Raw genomic sequence first — 6,000 nt, forward strand, 5'->3', positions numbered from 1 at the left:
TTCTTATACTATTAGCTCTGCCTTTGACTCATTGTCTGGTTTCTTTTCTCACGCCTCAGTAATTGCAGCAACCTTAGTTCATTGAAAATGGGCAAGTGTATCATTATGTTTAAAGTGCAGAGCAGTAAGGAGAGCTATAAGATCATGAGTTGTTTTCATTTTGATAAAAATTCTGTTTGTACTATGATTCTATAGAACTAAAGTAGTGGCTTTGAGATAGCATTAAAGTTAGCTTTCTTAGATGGGCAACAAAATTAAGAGCTTGTTGATTAGAACTTCTGAAATGAGAAAACAGACACATTCTCAAATGAATAACTACTAGACAAAATGAAAAAAATTCTCAGTTCATGAAAATAATTGAAAAAAACAAGTATTAAGTAGATTGATTTTAGAAAATTATCAGATATCAAATTTACACATTGTAAATATTTTTATTGATATTTTCCTTCCTCATATCCTTTCCTTATATCCTGTGCCATATAATGTTTTTTTCTTGATTTTTTCTATCCCATTCTGTTAAGACTATATAGCTCATTGCTTTAAGGTCAGGTTAATTGGTGCTTCCTACTTCCATTTCCCATCTTCCTTTTCGTAATTTCACGGATTCTGGTTGCTATCCCATTTCTCTACTGAACAATGTTCTCATGAAAGGTCAGCACCCTGCATAGTCAGGAATGTCCTTTTTCATATTTCACTTGCCCTTAACAGTCCATTGGGTTGTACACTATTAGTGTGAGTAGGGACTGTAGAGACCATTGAGCTGAAGCATTTATTTTTCAGGGGAGGGTGCCAGCTTCTTGTTGACTGCCTACTTGAGGCAGTCCCAGCCATATGGACCTCCCAATATAACCACTTAACCTCTGCATAGCCACTTTGATGCCTCTAGAGAGAGACCTTTAGCAAGACAATATGTATTTTTAAAAATGTTATGAATTGACAAGTCACAATTATGGTATTCTAAGTGATGTTATGATTTATAAATACAATGTAGAATGATTAAATCAAACAATTTAAAATTGCCATCACTACAAATACAATACTTTAAAAATATTTTAATTAATAATATTCAGTATTTAATTTAAAAAAATATTTAATATTTACTTTCTTAACATTTTGAATGCACATTTTTTTTTAATTCTGTTCACTACACTGTGCAATAGATCTTTTAAAAAATGCCTACTGTCTAGTTGAGGTTTCGTATCCTGTGATCATCACCTTCTCTTTCCCCCAATCCACAAATCTCTGTTAATTACCACTCTGCTCTCCGCTTCTGGTTTGTTATACATTCCACATATAAGTGAGATCATGTTATCTTTCTGTGCCTGACTTATTTCATTTAGCATAATATTCTCCAACTTCAACCATGTTGTTGACAATAACAGAATTTTCTTTATTTTTGAGGCTAAATTGTATATTTGTACCATATCTCCTTTATCCATTAATATGTTGATGGATACTTATGTTAATTACCTAACGTAAGTAAATACTGATGTAGTGAACATAGGAATGTTATCTCTTCAGTAACCTGACAAGATATTTGGGAAAGTATCAAAAGTTGCATTGCTGTATTAAATGGTAATTATGTTTTGTAGTGTTTTTGAGGATCTGTCATTCAGGTTTCCATAGTAATTTTAGTAGTTTACATTTCCATCAACAGTTTTTGTGCTATCTATTCATTGGCTCATTAATACCACAAATATTCACTGAAAATCTACTATAAATGAAAGATCTAGCTGGGTCTAAAAATAGAGAAGAGAAGAAAGAGTTTAATAAAGGAAATAGAGGCCTGAGCAGTACTCCTTATTGTCCTCATTGTTGTAAAATGCTATTACTGACCACTTATTATATTCTATCCATTTTACATATTTAATAATTATATAATAATTTTATTATATTGTATACCTTATCATGTATCAGGCATGTGCTTTACTTATGTTACTGAAACAAAGCTCCAATTTTAGTTAAACTTTCTTTGAGGGTTTTAGGATGATTTCAAAATGAAGGGCATATGTGAATAAGGCTTTAAAGGTTAGACATAATTCTGCAAGTAAGAAAGCATATTTCATCTGTAAATATAAAGTTCTGAAACAGTATGATGTAAAAGTTTGTTAGTAAGTGGCTTGAGGTACCTGTTCTGTAGTATTTTCCACCAAAGATTTTGGACTTATTTGGCTGTAATCGATGGAAATAGATCAATGGAATTTGAGTTCACATAGTTTCAAAAAAGTCACTATTCTTCAAACATTATTTGAAACTATTTGTGTGTATATCTTGTTTCATATTGGAATTATAAGCTTTTAGAGAACAGGATCCAGATATCTTATTTCTTTCATTAAACTTAGTATATTAATATAGGAAACACTAAATAAATGAGTAGAGGGGACAATAGAACTAGAAAATGGTTACATCTGCAGGTAAACTAAGTAGAAAAAATAGTGTAACTACCAAAAATCATATGACAATGCTAATATAATTTCTGAAGCTGATGGTTCACTCTTTTGCAACATGCTAATGAAGTCAACAGTTATTGTATTATGCTGAAAGCATTTTATTTCATGCACAGACACAGATATCGACCCTGACCCTGACCCTGACCTATACTTTCAAGAAAGACCTTGTGAGGTATCTACATAGGAGAGAAATATACTCTATTATCTTGTATATCTAAAAGGAACAACAACAACAACAACAAAAACAACAAAGGATCCTGTGAGAGAAAATGTGTCAATTGGTGCAAATCCATCATCATGAGTAAAAAACAAAAACAAACAATCAAATCAGCTTAAAGTGAAAGCATGTATTTCTTCCTGGTAGAGAGCTGAAAAGTAGTATCTATATTAGAAATGTAGCAATATTTTTATAGTTGATCTCATTTAATCAGTTACATATAATTCACCTCCTGTTACAAATTTACATTCTTTTTTGTATACTTTATAAGGAAATGTGACTTCAAAATGAGTAAGGAAGTATGTCTTTAAGACTCTTTAGTTTATTTCCTCTTCTTGCTAGCAGTAGTATAGACTTCTATTTCTCAATATGGAATACAAGGTCAGATTCAGGGACCTATTGTTTCATGTACAATGATTTAGATAGAACATGAGTAAATCTTTGTTAATGTGATCTTTCAGGTCTTTACAAATCAAAATAAGAACCAAAACCTACATCTCATTTTTATCTTTCATATTCTGAAGAAAGATTAGAGAGACACACAGATACATCATGAAATCTCTGTCATCCTATGAAAATAGAAAGGTTCAGGCTTAATTCTAACTTTCAAAAAGTTGCTCAGAGAAAAATTCAATTTTTTAAAATATATTTTCATTTTAATATAGTCACAAAATAATACTTTAGTAATTCCATTCCCTATAATAACTTATAATGATCATTTTATCAACTAGTTTTTTATTAGGAGATACCTATTAGCTTTCTAAAACTCAATTTGACATTAGATGAAATAGGAAGACAGAAAGCCTATTGAAAAAAGTAGCTAAATAATACTGAGCAATTAGTAATTACTATTAGTATAAAATTGAAGTAATATGAAAAAAATTACATTTAGTCAATATTCAGAGAAGGAGAAATAGTGCCTAACCTGAAAAACAGCTTTAATTGTCTTAATCATATTAGTTTATAACACTCATTTTAGTTAGTGTACATTGTCTTAATTTCTATTAGTTCTTAGTCTTCTGATATTTATATTGAGGTTGTGTTTTTCTGGTATTATAAGGCTAGAATGCATAGGTGTCTCAGACCTCATACAACTAACTTAATGTTTATGTGAACTCTTCCTTCTTTTCTTGCCTCAGTTTATCTTTAGGCACAAATTTAAAAAATGGTGCATTGCAAAGTGAGTTGTGAGAATACCACAACCAAGAACCTTGTGACTGACTCACAAGCGGGTAAGGTTGACCAAGACATTCAGAGAAGAAGAAAATTTTTGAAGAGGATTTCTTTGGAAAGAGTTGTACTTAGATTCCTGTCTTCCCATTGAATTAGAATGAGAATGTCTGCCTTAACAAACTTGAGCCTAATGAGAAAGATTTCAGGTGATTACTGTGAAAGTTTAAGAGGCATCCCTGGTAATTGAGAGAATTAGTGGGCTGGTGCTTGAGTGAGGACCAAATAGTTAAAGGGACTAATGTCAACAGAGTAACAATTTCTTTTTTCTGGAAAAAAAAATTTTCCCATTTTTCAGGACTCTGATATACTGTAATGATGTCACACATTGCATTTCCCAGGTAGCAGACTTTGAAACAGAGATTAGCTTGCTGTAAAGAGTTTGCTTAGTGAATATTCTTGTGGTTGTGGGGTGGAATAGCTGTGAAGGAAGGCAGTGCTGAAGTAGAAGCTCAATGACCTTCCTGAGTTTACCTGATTTTAGGATATGAGGGACAGTCTGTTATGTTCCTGTCTTAACCAGTCTTTGGACACACACTGCACATAGAAGGAAGTACCCCCCAGAGAAGGTCGATTGCTAACAATAAGTCTCTTACTACTAGAATTAATTCCTTCTTCCTCAAGGGAAATCTGGATAGTGCATCACAATTTCCATCACAATTCCAAACAAAATTTTAAAAAAGGTTGCTTTGAAGCTCAAAAGCAAGTCAGAGAAGAAAGTTAATAGTAGAGAGATTAAAATTTACAAATACAATGAATTCTAATTTTGTTAAACAGATAATGTTTAGTGTTTTGATAAATTTAGGTGAAGATGAAGTAAATGGGTGAAATGTAAGACATTGGTATTGTGTAGTAAGCTTTTAAGGACAAAAGAAATTATGCCTTATTTTGTTAGTGCTGTATGTCCCTAAAGCATCATCATGTTGGTTGCAGGTTGTTTTTAATTGTGATCTGTTATAGCTTGCCTATGTTCCTGTGTCATACTGAAAATAAGGGCTTGTTATTTTTAACTGTGTTCTTCTCCAAATGTGCTAGATAAGCATAGAAAAATCTGTTAATCTGTATGTCTCCAATGTACAATTTTGAAATTTTTACCCAGAGAATCCCAGGCGTGTGTAATGTTTAAAACATCCCACCTATCTGAAGCAAGACAGTATATTAATCATTAAAAAATAACATTAGTTTCAATGTGATATTTGAAATCATTTCTAAAACTCAAAACACCATAGTAGAGGATTAGAAAACATTTATTTGGCTCTCATCTTCAATTAGTAGGTTAAATTTTACTGTGACTACTTCTTTGATCTGACTATATTAGTTTTCTGCCACTATAATGAAATATCTGAGATGATTAAACTATAAGAGAAAAGGTATATTTTGGTCTATCATTTTAGTTGTTCTAGTTCACAATTCAGTGGAACCATTGTTTTGGCTTGTGGTAAGGCAAAACATCATGATAGGATTGTAAGCAATGTATGCACTGTGTATGCACTCCATAGGCAGTCAGCAAAAGAGAGAGAGGAAGAGTCTGGGATCTCACAAACCCCTAAAGATCTCCTACCAAGACTCACCTCCAAAAGGTTCTATGACCTCCCAAAAGTACCAGCTTAGGGAATAAAACTTTAACTCATAGGTCTTTGGGGGGACATTCAAGTTCAATGACTGTCAATTTTTAATTTTTTAAAAAATATTTATTTTTTACTTGTAGTTGGACAGACTACATTTATTTTATTTATTTATTTTTATGTGGTACTGAGGAGTGAACCCAAGACCTCACATGTGCTAGGTGAGTGCTCTACCGCTGTGCCACAACCCCAGCCCCTGACTGTCCCAATTCTAATGTTGACATACCTTATTGTAGGCCCAAATAACTGAGTTAAATTGTACAGTCAAAATATAAATATTTAATTCCTTCTGATGTTCAACTTATCACTTTTATCATTTTAAAAATATTTGAAGTGAATATCAGAAAAACACTACTTTAGTAAAAATAAGTGTTTATTATTATGTTTGGTTTTTTTTTTTTTTTACTAATCCCAGTATATCTCCTCAACTGTATCAGCATTCAAATAAACTCAAATAACTTAGTAATTTTTTGAATGA

The sequence above is a fragment of the Ictidomys tridecemlineatus genome, chromosome 3 (genome assembly GCF_052094955.1).
Source record: "Ictidomys tridecemlineatus isolate mIctTri1 chromosome 3, mIctTri1.hap1, whole genome shotgun sequence".
Taxonomy (NCBI): Eukaryota; Metazoa; Chordata; class Mammalia; order Rodentia; family Sciuridae; genus Ictidomys; species Ictidomys tridecemlineatus.